The following is a 22,518-nucleotide window of genomic DNA, read 5'->3' as shown; positions in this document are numbered from 1 at the left end:
CCAGGCGTGACGTGCTGTAGTATGGAATACCTCTTTGGTTAGTTTGGGTCAAGTGTCCTGTCTCTGCTTCCTCCCAGCTTCCCCTCCTCCTTGGCAGAGCATGCAACTCACGAAGTCCTTGGTCAGACTAAACATCAGTGTTATCAGAGCTGTTCCCAGGCTGAAAGTCAAAAACACAATGCTGCACCAGCTACTAAGGAGAAAAAAATGACTGCTACTGCTAAAATCAGGACAGTGCCCTAGAATATTCATATACAAAACTGAACTGAGCTCTGTTGTAATTGGAATTACTATAGGGATGGATTTGCCTTCTGCAGTTTGATGTTTGAGCTATTTTCACCTTGAAATTGTAACCCTGTGCATTTCTTTCACTCGGGAGGGTTTGTACTGGAAAGCTCTATTAAGTGAAAATGAAACCTCTTTCCTTTTCTACTGTATTGCCATTTGAGTAGCAATTGATGAAGGAAAACTTGGGAACATGGCTGGGGCAGTCTGATGGTTAAAACCACTTCAGAAGAAGAAATATTTTTTCCCTACCTCCTTGGAGGAGGTGGACTTCTGCATTCAAATATTCGAGGAGGAAAGAACTATTGTGAGACTGGTCATGCAGTTCCCAAGAGAACAGATGGAAGAGCCGATGTAAAGCTATGCTGAGAGATTAGATGTGTTTTTTGATTAAACCACACTGTGTCCAGGATTGTGACTCTTACTTAGATAAGAAAGAAATTCCATTGAGAATATATAATGTCTAAAGTGCCAAGTGTCTTAGCATACATTAGAAAAAAAACCCAAACCCCAAAGAAATATACCCCCCCCCAGTAATTGGAAAATTGAATATGAATTAAATTCTTAATATCCCCAATATAATTGATGTTGTTGTACCTTTGCTATTTTAAGATTTTTAAACCTACACATAATTTTTTAAGCTCACATGGGAGGGTTGACAAATACTACTTTCAGATTTTTTTGGTAGCTACTTATTAAACAAGCAACTTGACAATGTAGATGCATCACTGTATTTTTGCAGTCTATTTTTTTAAGACTGTCAAGCAAGAATCATATTTATTTATATCAGATTATGTATTCAGAGTTCAAGCTTATTAAGATTTGTAACATTTTCCTTTCAAAAAAATGAAACAAACTCATTCTAACACTGTCTCCAGTCATCAAAATCTTCACATTTCCATTTATTAAAGACTCAGAAAGGTCTGTTCAGTGGAGCTATGCAGTTTTTGCATATAGAGCTTGCTGCTGGAACAGTTCAAGTCTTCCATGTTCTATATTAATCTTCATTATTTCTGAATAGAAAGGGGAGAGGAATAACATCAGACATGGCAAGATCCCTCTGCCTCTAACCCAGGAAAATATTTGCCTGTACCATAGCCACGTTGCTTTGCCTCTCTTGCTCACTTTCAGTGTTTTCTTCCTATTTTATACATACTCATAGCTGTCCTGTGTCCTTCACTTTTCCCAGCATGACTCTCCTCTTCTGCATCTGACATTTCTTCTATCTATCTGACACATTCTCCTCACATGCATGTGCATCATTTCTAACATGTGGCATCACAGCCTAATCTCAAAAGCCAAATTTATTTTCCCTGTCATGCTTATGGAACTAATTATGGGGGTATAATTCTCTAGTCATACTTCTTCACCAGTAACAGAATAACTTTGCTGTCAGAAATGGTGTTTTTCCGCAGTCATACTAATGTAAATACATTTAAAACTTTTTTGATCCTTTTCACTGCACTCCTCACCTGATTTGTATGAACAAAATCTTAGTGAGCACAGAGCATTAGGGTTAAAAATGAGATGTAACTGTAGCTCTGTAGTTTTACAAGTTATATTCCATGGCAGCTGATGACAGGACCTTATTCCTGCTCTGTTTGAAATTTGTTTCCTACCCCTTTATTTTTCCTGTCTTCTGTGCATCTTATGTTTCTTTTAGTTTCTTTTCTTACTGTTCACAGTATGTACAGTATACACAGTGGGTATTACAGCTGTACTGTAGATGTCACATATTTAGACTAACCCATGAAGATCACCTCATCCACTGTATGTAGTACATAATATGTCCTTTATTCATTAGTTATAAATTGCAAATAAATAGCTAAAGTTCTAAGCATGCCCCTCAGTTCCTGTTTACCTTATGTAATCTGCCTATATTTGGCTTCTGCAAAGTACTAAGCCTGCTACCCACTTGTGGTTCTAACACTGCCTAGGAACTCATTAAAAAAAATAGTACAAAAATCCCTTAAGGTAATGCTTCCTGACCTTTCAGTTACTTCAATAACTAACTGCTCTTTAATTTTTCCAAATACAATTTTCAGACCATTTGGGTGACATTTTGAATCATAATGCCAAAGAACATGTTTAATTGATAATGCAAAGAGAGCTGATAAACTAAGATTCCTAAAGTTTAAACTAAGATTTCCTAAAGTTTACCCAGAGGCTGAAAGACAGCAATCACTGTGTTATCAGCGTTGCCCTAATGGTCACTTTAGGCGTTTAGAATGAGTTGCTAATTAAGCCATCAAGAGTGCAGAGATTCACTCATAACACTTCAGGGTTAAAGACATTCCAGATGATAGACACATTTTTGGCTACCTCAGGAAATAAAAATGTTAACCATCTTCAGTGATTTTAAATTGCAGTTGACAGGATCTGAAAATAAAATAAATATCTGACCCTTGTCATAATTGAATTTAACTGCTACTTGGGCAAACGCTTATGAGTGGGAAGAGTGACAGTCTTCACTAATATTCACATGTTTAAGGCTCATCAGTATGTGAGTATGTGTAGGGTTTTTACGAGAAGACATTGAGAGTACAAGACCTTGAAGAAGGGTTTGAAACCCTGAAAACTTGTCTGTTTTTTCAATTGTTATTTGGCTTAAAAACTCCATACTTAGCTTTCCCTTAAAATAAAGTTTCAGTTCAAGAAAATACTTGCTTACAACAGGAGTTCTGTTGAAGGAATGAGACTTTATAACCCAATAGAAACATTTTGCTGCCAGCAGATTGGGGTTGATATCCCAAAATGGAGCAAAAGAAACTCAGATTCTGGCATTCGCTTTATAGATGCTTTATAGAAAAGAGAGATCCTTTTCAGGACATGCTTTGTCAGACTCATTGGCACCCTTGAATTTTTTATACAAATGGCATAGACAAAACAAACTTGAGATTGCGATTCCTGAATAGGAAGAGATATGTCTCCTGGACATTCAGGTCTGAAAGTTAGACAGAAATGAGACACAGTGATCCTTTCATGAACGTGATAAATTTGGTCTAATGCAGATGATTAATTAAGCCCTTAACACTAAGTGATATAATACAGACTTTCATATGCTGCAGTCTTGAGAGCTCCTCCTAGAAGCAGCTGACTCAAGCGCACAACTCACTGTTTGGGCACATCATCTCTTTCAGCACCTCAAATCTGAAATCCCAGCAACTCCCTTCTGCTGAAGACTTCAGTTCCATTCCAGCCGAAAGGAAAGCTGCTCACATTTTTCCTGGTTTATTTTCCTCTGGCCATGTAAGTTTAACTGGCTCACTTGAGGGGTCTAGCAAAATGAATGAGTTTAGATAAGAGCAGCAGATAAATAGATGGAACAAGAGGGTATGACCTCCTCATTTTGGTAACAACAATTTGTTTGATTTGTTTGCCATAAATAGGGTTTATATCTGCACATCCAACAGCTGTATTTCCAGTGCACATTTGTAGAGGTGGAACTTAACACATTTATAGTTATTTGGGGGATAAGTGTTATTGTTTGAGAGGGAATAATTGCCAGGAAAAACATATACTTGGTATCTTTGTTTGTCACTCTTTCTTTAAAAAAAACACACTAAAAATATACACAAAAAAAAAAAAAACACATGGATCACAGGGTTGTTCTCTTTATTGTAGTTGCTTATAACTTTTGCTTACGCTTCAAATATCTTCAGCATCAAGTGAAATGCTAGTGATATAGAAGTTCAACAATTCAGTGATATTCTAGCAAAGTTTCATTTCAAGCAGGACAGCTTGCTCTTTTTAAAGGTGATGGTGGTGATGCAAAGGGTTGTACAAGGGGGTTGTATTGATAGCGGAATAGACTCCACAACTTCGTTAAAGTTGTAAAGTAGGTATGCTTTATTCAGCTGAAGACGCACAGGGGACTGGTCCTCCAAAAGTCATGCATGCCCCAGTGTTGTTTCCCTCTACATTTATAAGGTTGCACCATACGCCTATACATATTCATGTCCTATCCCCGCTTCGTATTACAGTGAGCTAGAAGGTCCTTTGCGCCTGTGCAGTGCCACCTCTGGTCATGGGTAGGGGTCTTCAAGATGAAGTAAATGAGTCTTCCTCTTCTTGAACTTTTTACCTTTTAGTCTTCACGTATGGCCTTAGGGTTTGGTCCCAGCCATCAACCATCTGCTTCTCCCCCTTAACAGTAGATTCAGGGGTCTGCTTTTCCCTATCAATAGGTGCTTATCAGTAGAATCAGGTGTCTGCTTTTCCTTGTCAATAGAACCAGGTGTCTGCTTTTCCTTATCAATAGCTAGTGCTTTTGTTCTGCTTAGTAGGCATGATAGGTACAGACAATACTTTTGCTTAAGCAATCGAATTCTTCCAACCCCCCTGTACAACCCCCCTGTACATTGGTCAACCCTCTGCATCAATCCCCCCTTTTGTATAAAGTGAGTAAATTCTTTTACTCTATTATTTATGACATAGCTATCCATGTTCCTTCTATCGATTTATGAAGTGATTTCAATATGCATTGTATTATGCAAGGTGCAATCATTAAAATGAGTAATCCTGTAGCTAAGATTAGAAGGCCTTGTTTAAGTATTTCCCTGAACCATCCAGTAACTGCTAGGTTATTTAGCCATTCATCCAATCCGCCTCCAACAATTCTAAGCTCTTGCATATTTTCCTGTGATTTTCAGAGCTTAGCATGAATTGATTCAGAATGGTCAGATAAATTTACGGAGCACATACCTTCAAAATCCTCACAACCATCCTGTAACAATATCTTTGTTACCTCCCTGGCTTGAGCGCGTCTACTTGGAAAGGCTTCTGGCCAACCTGAAAAGGTGTCTGTTAGTACCAACAAATGTCTATACCCCTTTTTCTGTCCTTTTGAAAATTCTGGTGCAACATGTTATATACTGCTATTACCATCCAGAGTCTTTTTTAAATAGTTTCCTGTTTCTACTTGATATTTACATTTCATTTCATTTCATTTCATTCATTACATTTCATTTCTTTTTCAATCTTCATAATTTATCATAGATCATTTATAATTCCAGGAAGAAAATTTTCTTATACCAGAAGTAATCAATATTAAAACAATTAACTTTAATATTCTTGCAACCAGTTGCCTTAACCAGGAGAGATCAGGTAACCATGAAGGTAACTTCTTCAAACCTCAAGAGGTATCATCCTTGGCCATTTTATTAAATATTTTTTTTTGTTTCCAGATTTCCTCCAGATCTGTTTCAGGAACAGGAGTTCTCATTGATCCTTGTTCCACTGGGATTATATCAATGGTTTTACTTTCTGTTTCCTATGGTTGCTGCAATATTTATGATTGGCTTCTCTAATTCACTTATTCCCAAAGATGGAATTAGCCATCTCACAAAACTATGAAATGCAGTACTCTGTTCAGCAATAGGGTTAAACCCTCACTTAACCAATACCATCCTTTCCCTTCAGGAACAGGCCACCACTAAACCACAATACCATCTCTATTAATAGTGTGATTACAATGTGAATAGTGACATTTAGTGACATACCTGTGGCATTTAAACAAACATAGTCTCCTATTCTGGTTCCTGGTGTAGTACATCTTTCCATGAGATAGTGTTGGAAATTGGAATGCCAATTAATGGAAGGCCCTGATCTTCCCCTGATTCAGGCAACCGTGCACACACACAACAGTCACTACAATTAACAACTTTAGTAACATTCTGCATTAATTTCAGGTATTAGTCCCAAGGTGGTATGTCAGTTATCACATAAATCCAAATTATGACTGGTATGATTTCATATGCGAGGGTCCTGAAGATTTGATCCGCCATGTCTTCTCTGGTTCTGGTGCTTTCTTTGTTCCTTTATCTTCACTGCTGTAAAGGTGGTCAATATTATCTGGTACGGTCCGCTCCACTTTTCCCGTAGAGGATCTCCTGAAAAATTCTTAAACCCAGTCTCTGGATCTAAAAGGGCGAGTCTGATAATCCACGCCTCTCGCTCTTGTCCTCAGTATTTTCTTCTTTCTTCTAATTGCTTTTCCCAGATTGATCAGAAACTTTAGGAGATAACCTTCTCCCACTTCCAGAAGACTTTCTCCTTTAAACTGGGACTGATACTGTCTTCCATATAAAATTTTACATGGGATAGCCTCTTCTTTCGACCGAGGTTTAGTTCAAATTCTCAATAAAGCCAGTGGTAAGGCTTGGTATCAGTATCTTGACATACTAATCTGTTGTTTTATTATCTTTCCAACTTGCCCACTGGCCTGTATGGAACATGTAGTTGCCAATGAATTTCTAATTTTTGCTAATTTCTTGTACTAAAGGTTGAGCCTCGGTCAGAAGAAATTGCCTCTGGTACTCCAGAACAAGGTATTACACTGTTTAACAATGTTCCAATTACTTGTTTTGCATTATTTATTCTACAAGGGAATGCTTCTGGCCACCCTGAAAAAGTATTCATTAGCACCAACAAATATTGGTCTCAATAATTCAGAAAAAAAATTATTTGTCAGTGCTGTCCCAGATAACTTCCTCCCCAATTGTACCAATTTGATTTCTACTTTCAATTTTAGGGTTATTCTTGAGACAGAGATGACATTGTCACTAATTGAACTATGCTATACAGATTCCTTCCTTCAATTTGTTCATCTAAGTATTTATACAAAGAGTTGCTACCTCAATGAGTTTTATTATGTTCTTCCTGAACTAGCTTCCAGAGTTGGTTATAGGGGATTATAATTCGCCCATCAGGTATCTGAACCTAATCTTGTTTGTTTTCCTCTCCTTTGAAAGCTCCAATCAATTTTCTATCCTCCTTTGAATACCTAGGTTTAGATTTCTCAATTGTTAGTTTGCCATCAGGGATTAAGGGAATGAGTTTAGATTGTTCAGCTGCTCATTTGGCTTCAAAATTGGCCAAATTATTTCCAATTTCCTGATCAGATTCACCTTGTTGATGCCCTCAATACATAACAGCTACCTCCTCAGGTAGCTGAACAGCTCTTAGTAGTCATAGAATTTCTGTAGCATGTTTAATCTGTTTCTCCTGTGTGTTCAAATGTCCTCATTCTTTCCAGATGGCACACTGTGCATGGACCACACCAAATGCATATTTGGAATCAGTACAAAGATTTATCCCTTTGCCTTTAGCCAATTGCAGGGCACGTTCCAGAGGTTTCTTTCAAATCTGGTTGGCACAGTTCAGTCGGGTGTGAATAGTTCTGTTGGTTGTTCTGCAAAAGGATTCTGGATTGACAACACTGACCACAATTTCTGTATCATGATGTTGCACAAGGGTGGCCTGGTATTTTAAAAAACATGACAGTGGGCTTCTTTCTGTTCCAGGACTGCTGATACCACATGGGACACTAGTACAGTAATACTTTGTCCCAAGGTGAATTTGCGAGCCTCTTCAATATTCATGACAACTCCTGTCACAGCCCTTGGGCATCCAGGCCATTTTTTGCTCACTTCATTCAGCTGTTTTGAAAAATGCACCACTGCCCTCTTATAGGGTCCTAGTTTCTGACTAAGGACCACCAAAGCTATTCCCTGTTCTTCATAGGAATATAGCCAAAAGGATTTAGTCATATCCAGAAGTCAGAGCTGCAGCTCTCATTAGCTCTGCTTTTAAATTTCTAAAGCCCTCCTCTGAATAAAGAGAGAGGGGTTTAACAGTTCATCTAGGGGTCTTACCGGAACACCATAATCATACATCCAAAGTCGGCAACATCCAGTCACTCCCAGGAACATACGGAGATTCTTGATGGTTGTTGACAAATGGCTTCTCTTCTAGCAGTTCCAAGTTCTCTCTGTCCTCCTGTTATTTCATATCCTACATAGGAAACTCGGGTTTGGATTAGTTGGGTCTTTGTCTGGTTACCCAATAACCATTCAGTCCCAGAAAATTCAATAATCCCACCATTCACTGAACACATTCTTCCCTTGTTTCAGTAGCAACTGATAGGTCATCCACATATTGTAACAGAGTCCCCGTCTGAGTGGGTGATTTCCATGATTCTAGTTCCAGTGCTGATTTTGAAAGGACTGTTTTAAAACCCTTGAGATAATACTGTCCAAGTTAATTGGGTTTTCCTTACTGTGTCAGGATTTTCCCATTCAAAAGCAAATAAATTCTGGTTTTCTTTGGCCAATGGTAAGCAAGAGTCCTTAAATCCAAGATGGCAAATCATTTCTGATTCAATTTAGTCAATAAGGAAAGTGGATTAGCTATTACTGGATAAATATCCTCTATAAATTTGTTGATTCCTGATATCTTGAACCAATCTGCAACTTTATTTCTTTACTGGCAAGATAGGAGTATTATATTCCAATTCACATTCAATTAATAAATGTGGGTTGTGTTGGATATTATTTTATTCTAATTGGGCAGATCCCCCTTTTTATTTCTACTTTAACAGGCAAAGCATTTTTCACCTTACCTGGAACTTCAGATGCCCATACTCCCACATACACCTGGTTAAGGATTTCTTCTATTTCAGGGAGGTCCTCCTGTTTGCTTTTTCTGTTGAATTAAAGATATACTCAAAACTGCAATTAATTGATTTTTAACTCTTAATTCCATTTTCGCCTTCTTTAAATGTTGCTTCTTGCCCTAATGAAGATTTCGAAGGATTCAGCATGCATAAAAAATTTTATGCATTCCTACTTGTTATCCCAATTTGTACCTCAAGGGTTGCATCGTTTTGCACTTTTTTTTTTTTTATGGGTGGCCAGTAGCTCCCACATCTGTAACAAATTCTTTTCCCTCTGATTTAACGCCGAATAAGTTGCTCCTGTATCCACCTAAATTCCACTTTATTTCCTCTAGTCCATAGATTGAATGTAACCAGTGGATCTGCTAGGGTAGATTCCCCAGGTCCCTTGTCAGCCTAGTTCCAATTCAGCCACCGAAGCCACCCCATGGCACTCCCTACCCCGCAGGGCAGTCTCCCTTCCAACGTTCAAAACTCCCCACAGCACACACACACCGATCCGGTCCCATAGAAGAAGAATCCACTTCCCCCACCTTTGCTCGACATTCCTCCTCCATCGGTTTCAAACCACTTCTGTCCACATTTATTCGACAACCCCTCAGTCCCGTCTGTCGACATGTCTGTTCCCACTTGTTTGTCTGCCCCAGCACCCATCCCGTGATCAAACAGCACAGGAGCTGCGCGAGCTCCCCTCCTTTCAGGTTTCAGATGCCTGCCGCTGCAACAGCACTTCTGGTTTAACCCTTTCTTAACTCTGAATGTGAATGTGCTGCTTGTCGCAGGTGACAGCAATCTCCTCCTCCTTATCAATATCTGATAGGACAGATACAGAGGGTGCTTCTCTCAAAGGTATGCGATACATAATTTTCCTATTTATAACTTTCAAACATCATTCCCCTATATCCCAGGCCAAACAACATCTCTCAGCTTAGCTTCCAGTTTTTCCTTGTCCTTTTCCAGAGCCAAAATTAGGGATCTGGCAGAGCTATATTAATTTCACATTCTGCCTGCCACTCCGGGTGATCTCCCACAGTGAAAAACATATCTGTATACAGCACTTAATCCCATTTTCATGGCAACCTCAAAACCAACATTCATTGTAACAACGTATTATAATTCAGAGTTCCATTTTTAGGCCATTTCTTCTGATCTTCCAAAGTATATAAAGGCCACCATTGGTTACTGTACTTAATCAGGGTTTTCTTATTTTCAGAGCCCTCGGGCCCTGTAATTTCTTTCCAATTTACCAAAATACACCCTAAGGGGCTCTTTCTTAATATTTCTTTACTTTGGTTTATTCCCATTTTACTTTCTCCTTTGTAATCACGTCTCCTCAATCTTTGATACTTTTACAAACACGTTCTCAGGTTTTTCTCACTTCCCGAGAACTCCTCAGGACTCTGTGGCTCCACCACAGATCAGTCCACTTATCTTAGTTCCAAGAAATGGCCAGCCAGAAATTTCTGATTATCCAGAACAATATCTAGCCCACCAGAATGTTGTGTGACTAAAATAACAAAAAAAACCAAACTTTGCAGTAGACACGTTGTCACCACATACTGTTACAGTCACACAGCCACAATATCCACGTGAAATGCAGCCATGCTCCCACAAGGCACACAGCCACAATGCCACTGTCACGTCCACTTAACTCCCACAACGTCCACAATGCCACCGTCACGTCCACTTAGCTCCCACAACGTCCACAATGCCACCGTCACGTCCACTTAGCTCCCACAAGGTCCACAATGCCACCGTCACGTCCACTTAGCTCCCACAAGGTCCACAATGCCACCGTCACGTCCACTTAGCTCCCACAAGGTCCACAATGCCACCGTCACGTCCACTTAGCTCCCACAAGGCCACACACAGGACAACTTCCACAAGGCACACAGCCACAATACCACCGTTACGTCCACTTAACTCCCACAAGGCACACAGCCACAATACCACCGTCACATCCACTCAACTCCCACAAGGTACCCATGCGGAATGCCACCATCACATACAGTTACACTCCCACAATACCACCATACACTTCACTCCCACAAGGCACACATAGAATTTTTTCTTGGTGTCTGGCGTGAAGCTAGCCAACATAGGAGGGGCAGTTGCTCCCTCCCCTAATTTTAAACTACCTTTAGTTACAAACAAGACACACAAGACAACAGACAGGAAACATAAACACTTTGTCCGTCTCCGGCCGCTCTCCTCACAGAGAATACGGAACCGCGGATTAGGACTCCGCACTCGCTTCGTAGCTATGCCACGTCTCAGTCATACAAGGGTACACACGGCATCCCATACATTCACACAGCGGTTTCGCTTACCCTCCTCTTGGCTCCCGAAATCTGAGATGCAGCCAAAACCTGGAACTGGCTTAGTTTACGGCAGCCCCTGCTGGGGAGTTTCTGAACTCACCCGACCCACCACCAGGGTCGCTAGCGGCCGCTCTGTCGATCGGCGAGTCCGTTTGCAAGCCCTACCTACCAAGGGGAACTACGTTGTGCGCCAGACGTCTCTGCGCGCCTTACCAGCAGCCCCAGGTCAAGCGTACGACTTATAGACCCCCAAAATTACTAAAATAAATATCAAGCATACCGTTTTTCCGCAGCCGGCACAGGTTTTTGTCTGTCCCTGCAGTGAGCGGACGAGAAGCGGAGCTCCTCCAGGCAAGCGGCCTGGGGCGCCCAGGATATCCGTCTCCCAGCCGGTCCTGCAGTCGACAGAGATCTCCTGCCTGGCTCGCCAAATTGATAGCGGAATAGACTCCACAACTTCATTAAAGTTGTAAAGTAGGTATGCTTTATTCAGCTGAAGACGCACAGGGGATTGGTCCTCCAAAAGTCATGCGTGCCCCAGTGTTGTTTCCCTCTACATTTATAAGGTTGCACCATACGCCTATACATATTCATGTCCTATCCCCGCTTCGTATTACAGTGAGCTAGAAGGTCCTTTGTGCCTGCGCAGTGCCACCTCTGGTCATGGGTAGGGGTCTTCAAGATGAAGTAAATGAGTCTTCCTCTTCTTGAACTTTTCACCTTTTAGTCTTCATGTATGGCCTTCGGGTTTTGTCCCAGCCATCAACCATCTGCTTCTCCCCCTTAACAGTAGATTCAGGGGTCTGCTTTTCCCTATCAATAGGTGCTTATCAGTAGAATCAGGTGTCTGCTTTTCCTTGTCAATAGAACCAGGTGTCTGCTTTTCCTTATCAATAGCTAGTGCTTTTGTTCTGCTTAGTAGGCATGATAGGTACAGAGAATACCTTTGCTTAAGCAATCGAATTCCTCCAACCCCCCCTGTACAACCCCCCTGTACATTGGTCAACCCTCTGCATCAGTATAAGGGGGTTAGAGGAATTCCCTTAGTTAAACAAAAGTATTGTCTGTACGTATCATACCTACTAAGCAGAACAAAGGCACTAACTATTGATAAGAAAAAGCAGACTCCTGCTTCTATTGACAAGGAAAAGCAGATGCCTGATTCTACTGATAAGCAGCTATTGATAAGGAAAAGCAAACCCTGAATCTACTGATAAGGGGGAGAAGCAGATGGTTTATGGCTGGGTCACCGACCAAACCCTAAGGCCATACATGAAGACTAAAAGGTGAAAAGTTTAAGAAGAGGAAGACTCATTTACTTTATCTTGAAGACCCCTACTTACAGGAGGAAGATTCATTTACTTCATCTTGAGACCCCTGCCCACTACCAGAGGGGGCACTGTGCTGGCACAAAGGACCTTCTAGCTCATTGTAATATGAAGCGGGGATAGGACATGAATATGTATAGGCGTATTGTGCAACCTTATGAATATATGTAACTTTAGAGAATAAATGTAGAGGGAAACAACACTGAGGCACCCATGACTTTGAGGAATTATCCCTGTGTGTCTCAGCGCTGAATAAAAAGCATACCTACTTTACAACTTTAACAAGTTGTGGAGTCAATCCACATATCAGTGGCAGTGTAACAACAATGTTCACCTTCAGGTCTACAACTGGTCTAAGTGTAAATCTTATTTTCCCTATGGAAATGCTGTAAGGATATTCATGGCAGCCAGCTGGGAAAGGAAAAGGACTGTAACAAATCTCTCAATACAATATAATTTTTACAAGGGGTTAGAAGGACCTGAGCTACTAGTGGAAAGAAACTTTATGAGGGCATTGGAGATGACCTCTTGTTTGTCCTTACCTGACTAGATTTTGGCACTAGCGAGCATTTTTAAGAAGTCTTCAAATCAGGTAAAAATTTTTTCTCAAGCCAAATGCCCTGATCTTACATTACAAAAAAGACAAAGGCACCAGCGTCTCTACTCTGTGTAGCAGGGTATTCATATGACCTGAAATATCTCAGTGTTCAGGTTATAACCAAAAAGAAAATAAGAATTGCTACATAATCTCTTGGAAGAGAAACTATTGAAAACTTTTAGAAAAATGTTCAGGGACACTCTTACTATGAGGAAGCTCCACAAAGAGATAACTGAAAATCTATTATAGCTACCTACATAGTGTTACTCCATATTTTGTTTGTCCCAATTTGTGTTTCTTACTAAGAAAATAGTATATATATAAATTTGTACAGGGAACAAGTGTTAAAGATGATGTTAAAAAGCCATAACTATTTTAGTCAAAATGACTATTCATCAGCAGGTGAAGGGAGGTGATCCTCCCCCTCTATTCCACTCTCATCAGACCCTACATGGAGTACTATGTCCAGCTCCGGGTCCCACATCAGAAGGATATTGGCCTGTTGGAGGAAGCCCACAAGAGGGCCACAAAGATGAGGGCCACAGAGATGCACAGAGGGCTGGAGCACCTGTTCTATGACGAGAGGTTGAGAGAGTTGGGCCTTTTCAAGCCTAGATAAGAGAGGCCTCAGGGGAGATCTTATAGTAGCCTTCCAATGCATAAAGGCGGCCTACAGGAAATCTTGAAAGGGACTTTTTACAAGGATACTTAATGATAGGACAAAGGGGAATGTCTTTACACTGAAGGAGGTTAGATATTACCAAAAGATTCTTCACTATGAGGGCAGGGAGACACTGGAACAGGTTGTCCAGAGTTGTGGCAGCCTCACCCCTGGAAGCATTCAAGGCTAGGTTGGACGGGGCTTTGAGCAACCTGGTCTAGTTGAAGGTGTCCCTGCTGATGGCAGGGAGGTTAAAATTAGATGACCTTTAAGGTCCCTTCAAACCCAAACCATTTTATTATTCTATGATATAATGACATCAGGGAGACTGGTTTTCTACTTCATTAATAATAAAATAATCCTTTCCAGAAATATGCTCACTACTGGGCAGTGCTGACTTTTTTCTCTTTCTCTCTTTTGTTTTTGTGTGTGTACATGAAGCAACAGGGTATCTGAGAACAACAAGTGACAAAGATTAAAAGCAATTTCAAAGCAATGAACGTTAACATATAATTTATGCATTCGGATACTTTAGTATCAGACTCTCTAACTTCTGTTATTTAAAATTCATCTTTCAAGATACTGTTGCCTCAAGAACTGTTGTCTTTCTTCTGCAGTACCCTGTCTCCATTTCAGCCTCTCCTCATTTCACCCTGATTTTCTCAGTTATTTTCTGACATTTTAGAAAGCACACACAGGAATCAGAAACACATTATTCTCACCAAGAAAAAAAGAAAAAGAAATTGTTTTCAATTGAAACTTTTCCGCTCTGAGCTTTCAGACTAAAGCGACATAGATTTCTCTGTAATTGTATTTTGGAAAGTGCTTCTTATGTCTTTGCTGTTTATGCAGAATACATAAAAGCCAGTCTGAATTTTTAAAAGTCCTTCTTTCTCAAAATGTGCATGCCTGAAAGAATGATAATGTACTTGATTAAGTAGCATATAATATCTGCAATCTTGGCAACTTATAAACTCTCTGAAAGAGCTCATTTTGTGCCAGGTTCAAAGTATAGGAAGTTGTAAGGGTTATAACAAGAGGAAGGTGATGACTCCCCCAGTAAAGTTACATTTAAAAAATACATAAAGACTTCAGGGCTATTTATTCAATAGAAGCAGTCTTGTATTTTCACATATAAGAATAAACCTTGATGAGTTTGACTACACAGGAGTTACCTCTGTTCCCACTGATTTTAGCTGAGTCAGTAGGTAATCCAGTTGAGATCAAGGAATCCACAAGGAATCCACCCCAGTTAGTACAGGACTCAGAGGCAACTGTTGCAAATGTTTTAAAATTAATGTCAATTTGCTGATTTAGCTGCTGTGCTGAGACCAACGATCATTGTGACATACAGGCATGCTGACAAAAACTGTTCCCTGTCTTTGTTCTCAGCTATCTGACAAGAAAAAGGGAAGAAAGATTAATTCTCTGTCACATGACAGGAGGTGTAGTCAGTTGATTGAAGCATTTCCTGCTGTAATTATCTACAGGGATGTTATTTCATTATATTCTTTTGAGAGTTTCTAGTGGTGCAGTAGACATGAGAGTGGAAAACATAAAATCACTGTGGTAATGGATTTTAGTCATGAATTCTCTCTTCCTTTGTCCCACATAGACACTGTTAAAAAGGTTAAGAGTTTCAATTGAATTTTCATTCATTTAAACTTTTTCTATGCAGCCCAAAACATTAATTTTAACATTTCAAGTAAACTGTGAAATAAATGATAACTATATTTTATTAAAATTTCTTTTCTCTGTCATAAATGGGGTAATTTTTTTAAATCATTAGCTTCAGAGGGGCATGATTTTGTGAATACTAAATATGCAGGTTATCCTGCTTAGGTACATTCTGTAAAAGATTACCATTGAATGACTCATTAAAGCAGCAATAAGGCCGCAAGAAACATTTAACAACCTTGTTGAGATGGTGTTCTTCTTCCATTAGCTGTCTTGATTCAGGGAACCTGAGCAGCTGTGTACTCTCCGGCAAAATCTGACATGTCAGACTTTTGATTTCTGTGATAAAGGGTATTGTCATTAAAAGTAAACCTTTTGGCTGAAATAAGGAGCAGAAATGAAGGCTAGATTACAAAAGACTGTTTAGAGTGATAGGTACTAATATTTATATGTTACTTACATTTTGCATAGTTAACTTTCAGTTGAAATGTTCTTCACATTCCAGCACTGCTACACAAGGAGGCCATAAAACCACTGGTCCACAGTGGTAGTGTCCTCTTCCTGAACATTGTCTGGAATCTTTGCAAATCATCTATCTGATTATTCTAGGTACGGTTCCTGCCTTTTCCTAGAACTATAGAACAGCACAGATTGGAAGGGACATTTGAGACAGCCTTTTGTGGCAAAGAGCACAGATGAGATTATCTAGCACCCTTTCTAATCATGTCTTGAAAACATCCAGTGATGGCAACTCTACCGCATCTCTGGGGAAGCTATTCCAGGGAATGGCTGCTCTTACTCTAAATTTTTTTCTTATGTCAAGACAAAAACTCTCCTTGTGCAGCTTGTATCTGTTGCTGCTTGTCTTCTTCATGTATCATAGAATCATAGAACACTTAGGGTTCGAAAGGACCTTAAGGTCATCTAGTTGCAACCCCCCTGCCATGGGCAGGGACACCTCACTCTAAACCATATCAGCCAAGGCCTCGTCCAACCTGGCCTTGAACACTGCCAGGGATGAAGCATTCACAACCTCCTTGGGCAACCTATTCCAGTGCCTCACCACCCTAACAGGAAAGAATTTCCTCCTTATATCCAATACTCCAGGTGAGGTCTGACGAGAGCAGAATAAAGGGGCAGGATCACCTCCTTTGACCTGCTGGTCACGCTCCTTTTGATGCAGCCCAGGATACGGTTGGCTTTCTGGGCTGCAAGCGCACACTGCCAGCTCATGTTCATTTTCTCATCGACCAACACCCCCGAGTCCTTCTCCGCAGGGCTGCTCTGAATCTCTTCTTTGCCCAACCTGTAGCTGTGCCTGGGATTGCTCCGACCCAGGTGTAGGATCTTGCACTTGGCATATTTAAACTTCATGAGGTTGGCATCAGCCCACCTCACAAGCATGTCAAGGTCCCTCTGGATGGCATTCCTTCCCTCTAGTGTTATCAACCGAACCACACAGCTTGGTGTCATCGGCAAACTTGCTGAGGGCGCACTCAATCCCACTGTCCATGTCAGCCACGAAGGTGTTGAACAAGACCGGTCCCAACACCGATCCCTGAGGCACACCACTCGTTACTGATCTCCAATTGGACATTGAGCCATTGACCACAACTCTTTGTGTGCGGCTATCCAGCCAGTTCTTTATCCACCGAGTGGTCCATCCATCAAATTGATGTCTCTTCAATTTAGAGACAAGGATGTCTTGTGGGACAGTGTTGAACGCTTTACACAAATCCAGGTAGATGACAGCAAGTTCTCTATCCCTGTCCATCAGTACTAGTAGCTCTTTGTGAACAGAGAACCTCCATCCTCTTTGTAGCCTCTCTTAAGTACAGGGATTCTGTGATAAGGTCTCTTCTGCGCATTCTTTTCTCCAGGGGAAAAAATACCTAACCCTTCATCTTTCTTCATAGGCAAGTTCTGCAGCTCTTTATTCATCATTGCAGCTGTTCTCTGGGCTCTCTTACATGTACCCACATCTTTCTTGAATTGGGAGGACCAGAACTGGACACCGTGGACACTCCAGGTCCAGCCTAGTGGAGTGGGATGATCATGTCTTTATCTGTTAGTAATGCCTGTGTGGATGCAGCCCAGGATCTGATTTCCAATTCCTGCTGCAGCAGTGCATGGATAACTCACATTCAGGTTTTTGTTCACCCCAGGTCACTGTAAGCAAACCTGCTTCGCAGTCATTGAGATCCTAACCTGTTCTGTGCTCCTTGGTTATTTTGTCTGCACTTCTCTTTGTTAAACTTCATACTGTTCTTACTAGCTCGCTCTTCCAACATGTCCAGATTCTTTCTGTAAGATGCCTCTCCCTTTTGAGATACCTACCTCACCATCCAGTTTGGTATCATTAGCAAACTTGATGAGGGTGGTTTTGATCCCATCATCCAAATAATTTATGAAGATGTTGAACAGAGTGAGCCTAGTATCAATGCCTAGGGGATCTCACTTGTGACAGATTGCCAGCCAGGGTAAAAAAAATAACTGACCACCACTCAGAATGCTGCCAATTTCCTACACATCCTGCTGCCTCTTTTCTTATATTGATGCTTTTTGGTTTGTTGGGATTTTTTTTACCTCTGCAAATCAAGTGATCTAAGATTCAGTCTTACTTTTCAGTCTTATCTTCAAATGGAGACGGACTTCCAAGACAGGGCTAGAATTAAAATAACATGAAAGGTTGTTGGGTCCAAGTGTCTCTCACCTGCCATACCACCTGGAGGGTCCATGCTTCTACTTTCTAAAACTACATTTTTAGATTACAGGTACTACAAGAGCTGTGAACAGGACACATAGGAGGTTTTTTTTAACTCTAAATTTTAAAGAAGCAGATCATTTATCAAATGACACTATACCTTAATTAGCTTCAGTGTCTAAAATTTGGTAGTTTGTGGTAAGTTTAACTATATTTTGTTTCTATTAATTTATAGGTATATTAAGGAAAAGTAGTTCAGAATTAAAAGAAAATCATTATAGAAGCCAATAGGCTTATACTGAACTTGTGACTACAGAGTTCTAAAATACTATGTAATACATCTTATAATGTATATATGTGACAGTATATATGTATACCAGTGACATATAATGTAATATATCAAGCCATTATATACTACTGTTCATAGTATATTTACCAGCTAATGACAGGCAGAGTTAGAAACTATTTGATGTTTTCAATATTACCCTTCTAACATAATACTGTACCACTATTTTTCTTAGATTTAGTCGAAAACTTTCTTAACTGGACTAAAATGACTATCATCTGAATTATACTTAATGGCTTGTAAGATAATAATCTTTGTTACATGATAATGATTATAAGGTTTACATTTGGCTTGTATTTTTCAGCACACAAGTTAAAGATCAGTTTAGCAATAAATCTCTTCTAATTCTACACTGTTTCTTCTGGTTCAGGTTATTGTGTTAAAACTGTAACAACAGTGGAAGAAAACAGCAGAACTGAAAACCACAAACTTTGGTTTGAGGCTATGTCAGAGAAGTCAAAGTAAAATAAGAATTCTTTGAATGCTCCCCTGTTCCGATATACCCTCAGAGAAGTGTGAGGGTGTAACATATAAAGGAGAAATGCAGCCCAGTAATACAATAAATTTAAAAAGCCAGGGTCTGCACATCTGTGGAGTTACTGCAATCTTGTAGAAGTGTTTTTTATCATTGAGGACACTGTGTAGAAAAAAATATTGTTGATTCAAACCATCCTATCTGTGAGAAAAGAAGGATGATGTGCATCTCCTGGCTTTAGCGCAGGCCTTTCATTTATTCTCAACTTTTTCCACTAAGGAAATAATTTTGATGTACAGAGCTAGTACTTTTTCAGGTAACCATCTTGTTTCACTTCTGAAAACAACTTTCCTTTCTATGTAATATGGTCCTTTGAAAGCTTTATGATGAAAGTGAATGTGAACTACTCTATAAAATATGACAGGTAGTACATACTATGGAGAGGAGAGTAATATTCTGTGGACAACTTCCCCCGCAATCAAAATTAAATGCCCTGCTACAATAAAGATAAAAACTTTTGTGGTGGATGCACATGTAAAAAAGAACATTTGTGAGTCCCAGGTGTAGAAACTCCCTTTGCAACTATTTAGGAAAGCAAATGTGTCTATCGTCTGCTCTGCACGCTGATCAATGCCATGTACATCTGTCCCTTCCAGCAAATTCCTGATCTGTGGACTGTACTGTAACACTGTAACTCTTTCCAATGGAGGAAGAGCCATGCCTGGGGATATCTCAAGTCAGAAGTATTTACTATTACTGCTGCTGTTACTACTACCGCTACTACTACTAATACTGCAATTATGACTACTACTACTGTAGTAATAGTAGTTTCTATTTATCTGGCTACTACATTTTTCTCTAAAGGTGAAATGGAAATGTAGCTTGGTTTTATAGCATTGTCCCTGTCTGGAAATGTGTCCTTTTAGACCTCTGCAAGGAAACTTATTTCTGTATATGTCTATTCTCAGTCAAGAAATTAATTAGGATGCACTTTTTTCCTGTTGGTGAGAATCACAATTGCTGTGTTTTCTGAAGTTTTTTCTTTCTGTGCTTCTATTCTTCACCTGTTTAAAGGGATTGATCATATGTTCCCACTTCACAAGCATCCTGAAGAAAGAAAAAAAAATGGTCTCGTAACAGCACGGCTTTATGTATCTAGAAAAAATGAGTAAGATAAAAAAATAAATCTGAGAATTATAATGAAGTGTACTTTTGGTTTTAGTATTTCATCTGGCTCTTAACAGGATGTGTATTTTGCTTAGAACATAGATTTGAAAAAAAATAGCAAACCTCTTTGAAAAGAAGCATCATAATCACAGATGTAAATGTTTACAGTGTGTAATAAAGACAAAAGCAACCAAATAAATAAACAATAGTTAATGTTTTAGATACAAATGGAGCATGGTATCCCTCAGCACTAAAATGGAAGTGTAAGTGCCATTCCCACAGCATGAGAAGACAGTGTTTGTTTGTTTCCACTTCGTATTTCCCTAAGGACACTTTGCTCCACCGGTATAATTAGGATGACATTTGGAGCTGCTATATTTCAATGCAAGAGTAAGAGACACTGTGCAGCTTGACAAGAGATTATGATGTCAAGTCAATTGCTGCTGCAATATCAATATTTATACCCCTGGTATTTGTGTCTTTTTTAATTTTTGTTCTTTTTTTCTTTCTATAACACATAGAATAATATCTGAAAACTATCTTGCTGTTGCACAGTATTTTTTTTTTGCTTTAGACACCCTTGTTTTTTTGCTGTTATTTTGGACCTTACATACATTCCACTCAGGTGAATTTTATTTAACCTTTTCACTAGTGCAATTACTTTCATAGAATGAATTCTCATTTGATCTAGCACAGCATTTCTAATGAGTTCTGTATCCTAATTCATCAAAGAGTGATCTCAGGACTATAACGGTATTTTTTTGAGTTTTAATTCCTTCACTAATGGTGAATATAATGGATAAATACAATGGATATATATAGTGAATAAAATGGGTTTATACAATGGATATGCATTCATTATTACAGAAGCTATTAAAACTCAAAAAGCATTGTTATTATTCAGATACAGAACTTGTTAGAAATGCTTTACTAGATCAGTTGAAGTCCAGGACTTGCTCTTAAACAGGCAACAATTGCCAGCATTACCTGAGATTCCTGAAAGCATATTTTTGTGAGAAGAAAGTGTTGTGGTTAATAACTCATCCATGCTTTCTTTTTACAACATAGCAGAAAACATTTACCCTGAAGTAGAGTCAGATCATCAGGATGTCTTGATGAATGTTGTAGCATTGTTTCTGTGAAATAATGTAATAATAGCAAAAAAAAAAAACAGCAGCAATGCAGATGCTGGGTTTCAGAGCCAGCAGTGAAGCAATAACATTTAATTGATACTAGTTTAGTCTGATTAATTTTCTTTTATATTTGCTTGTTTTTACTGTAGAAAACAGAAGTATAATTATGTTTGGTAATACGTTTTTTCTAAGAGAATGTTTCACTTTTTTAGAGGTACATATTAGTGAGTTTATAAGTAGATCTATCTCATACTGGAGGACAGTATCATTGGTAGGTTTATTTTTCAACAGGATCATAAAATCATTCTACCAATTTAAAGGTGCATTTGCTCTTCTTTGAGAATTATGTTTATTTCTTTACAAAAACACCAAGAACTTTTTGATGTATGATCTGGTTAACTTTTTGTGACATCGCTAGATGGCAGTGTCCCTTCCAGGCTTCATTTGCGTTTCTACACCTTTCCAAGGCAATTGTGATTCCTAATTCAACTTCTATTAACCAGTAACATGCATAATGCTAATATCAAATTTGCTTATCTTTACTAAATATAAGGTAAATATAAAAGGAAATAATATTTTTCTTTATTTACTTTTAAGTTTATAGGTATTTATTGTTGCCGTATTTTAAAGTGAGCTTTATATCTAATGCACTATATCAGTATGATGTCAACTTATGAAATAGTTGAATATCACTGAAATAAACTGTTCTAAATTCATGTTTGTCTTGTTGTGTTTTTAACATTCACTTTCACTTAATAGCTGTTTGCATCCAGCTCCAGATGTCGAAAATTGTAGATCTTTAATAATAATTTATTTTTTTTTTTTAATGCATAAAAAGAGAGAAAGAGGAGGATCAGAAAGAGAGAGGATAATGGACCCTCAGAGTTAACAGCCTTACACTATATTATGGTCTATTCTAAACCAACTGTTGCTAGTAGAGTCTCAGACAGGTATTTTTAAATTCAGCCTAGTGAGGCTGTGCTCCCATTGCGCTGCTTAAGAAAGAGACAGAAGACAACTGCCCTAGATATGGATGGACTTGAAAGCAGACCAATTGGGGCATTTAGGAGTTGGGCAGCCAGAATATGCTGTCTGTCTCAAATGCCTCTGGCAAGACAGACACTTCCAGAGGCTTATTGTGTGCTGGGACAGCAATTCACTCATAGCCTTGGGGCAACCCAGCTCAGCCATTTTAGATAGCTTGCTTATGATGTGTCATGTAAACTGTGAAGACACCTATCTTTCTCTATTAGAAGCTATATTAAACACACCATCAAATCTTTTAGATATCTAGAAGTTTTCAGGGTAAACAAAACAAAACAAAAAAAACCCCAAACCTTTAAATTAGACTACTCTCCCTTGATTAAA

Source organism: Neopsephotus bourkii, unplaced genomic scaffold (assembly GCF_033783945.1).
Source record: "Neopsephotus bourkii isolate Nb327-2 ecotype Australia unplaced genomic scaffold, CSIRO-AGI_Nbou_v1 NB_595, whole genome shotgun sequence".
Taxonomy (NCBI): domain Eukaryota; kingdom Metazoa; phylum Chordata; class Aves; order Psittaciformes; family Psittacidae; genus Neopsephotus; species Neopsephotus bourkii.
The sequence above is the reverse complement of the archived record's forward strand: the minus strand, read 5'-3'. Positions refer to the sequence as shown.